Here is a 2,330-nt window from a genome sequence, read left to right as displayed (position 1 = left end):
ACAGAAATTTCAATCAGAAGCTGCCACGGAAAACCGCAGGGGACTGGAATATGTAGCCTCCGGCACTTAATCTCGTGGCCAACAGGTGGCAGCAGAGAGGCTTTGCACACACCTGCTTCCTCTGAGACCTGGAGAAACTTCAGCCAGTTACTTGACCAAGTGGGAGGAAGAGTCCCCGATTAATTATTTAGCTCTTCAAATAAATAGAAAAGGTAAAATTTACCAGTGGAATCAGGTATTTTCCTGCCAAAAAATGTGCCATCTCTCATGATTTAGCGTTTTGTTCCCGAGCACCCCCAGCCGCTGTCAGGCGTGTACTCTCCGTGTAGTGCTTTGGACCCTGTCAGATGCAATCTGTCGCTAAATACTGCTCTGAAGGAAAATCCCTATAAACATATTTTCTCTGCATTGTGACCTTTCACGACCTATTTCTTTGTTTTCCAGGGGTTCAATAAATCTATTTCCTTTTCTCCTTCTTCTTTCTTTTTTTTTTTAGGGTTGGCTATGATTTGTGTGTGTGTTTTTAAATTTTTTTATTAGTGAATCACCGTGAGGTACAGTGATTACAAACTTATGAACTTTCGTGCTTGCATTTCAGTCATACAATGATCATTTACCCATCCCTCCACCAGTGCCCATTCTCCTCCACCAATGTTCCCAATATCCCTCCCCCACCCCTCCCCACCCCTTCTGCAGCAGGGCATTCTCTTTTGTTCTCTCTCTTTTTTGGGTGTTGTAGTTTGCAATAGAGGCAATAAATGTATTTTCAAAATGACTAATGAAATGGTAAATACATTTAGATATCTTTGAAAGACACTTGGCAAAGTTTGTCATAGTACCCTTAATGAAGCAGATAACAAAACAAAGCTTTGTGGCCTGAAGCTAACTAAGTACATGCCTTAAAACCCCAAAACCAAGTCATGTTGGTAAATGAAGTGATGTTAAGCAGGAAGGAAAAATTTGGTGAATTCCTTACTTGACTTTTCCTTTTTTTCTTTTAGGCAAAGGAAGGTGCTTTTCTAAGAGAGGCAGTGCTTTGGGAATACACCCAGCTCTGTGCTTGGGGTTACTCCAGACAGTGCTTGAGGACCCTGTAGTGCTAGAGATCAAATTAAGGATGACTGATGCAAGGGAAATGTCTTGACAACTGCACTATATTTTTAGCCTCACAATATTTATTTATTTATTGAATCACACTGAGATACACAGTTACAAGTTTGTTCATGATTGGGTTTCATATATGTTAAGTTTCAACTGACCTGTTCCTTCACCAGTGTACACAACTAATGTCCCAAGTTTCTCCCCCCACCCCGCTACTGCCTGCCTCTATGGTAGGCACTTTTCCTCTCTCTCTCTCTCTCTCTCTCTCTCTCTCTCTCTCTCTCTCTCTCTTTCCTTTTGCCAGCCCCACATTTAACATTTTTATTGGCTTACGTGACTACAGAGAATGCAAGCTCAATAAGCTCACAGATGTCATTAAGTTGGAAAAGTAGCTAATAAACTGGTCATAGGGATCAACTGAATGGAGTTGAGGAATGAGCCCACATTATCAGAGTACAACTTGACAGGAAAAATGTAAAGGACTTAAGCTAGGTAGAAAAACTCATGTGACATGAGTGACAAAGGAAGAGCCTAATTTGAAGGGATTTGGGAAGGAGGGAGAAGGGAGGTAAGTAGTTTGTAAAAACTGGAAAAAGTATAACTGATGAGACAGTTAAGTAATATAACCAGGAGACAGTTAAATAACTTAAGGAATTTTGACTATGGGCTATTATACACCTGTTTAAAAGAACATGGTGGATCTACATAGTTAAATCACTTACAGCTCACTTGGTCTATAGAATATTACACACCTGTTATACAGAACAGAGTATAGTGTTAACTCATTTACAGCTCATTTCATCTATGGAACAGTATAATATCTGGGAAGGCTTCCAGAGCATACTATAAAATAAAGAGCTATTATTCTCTCATGCCACTAAATATTAAGAAATGAAACAAAAAATTGTTATGCATACTTATATATGTGTAGCAGAGTTTGCAACTGCTCCTTTTTGTTTGTTTTTGGACATATTTGGGGGTGCTTGGAGCTCTGAGCTTAAGGATCACCCCTGTGAGGTTTGGGGAAGCCATCTGGGCTGTTGGGGATGGATCCCAGGTTGGCTGCATGCAAATAAGTGCCTTACTCCTGAAATATCTCTTTGATCCTGCAATTGCTTCTTTAAAAAAACCTATAAGGAGCCAAAAAACCCTATAAGGAGCTCAAAAAGTCACCAAATTGCCAAACTGTTCCAGGTAAATTGATCTGGCTGAAAATTCTGGACAAAGGG

The sequence above is a fragment of the Sorex araneus genome, chromosome 1, assembly GCF_027595985.1.
Source record: "Sorex araneus isolate mSorAra2 chromosome 1, mSorAra2.pri, whole genome shotgun sequence".
NCBI lineage: Eukaryota > Metazoa > Chordata > Mammalia > Eulipotyphla > Soricidae > Sorex > Sorex araneus.
Note: the sequence above shows the minus strand (reverse complement) of the source record.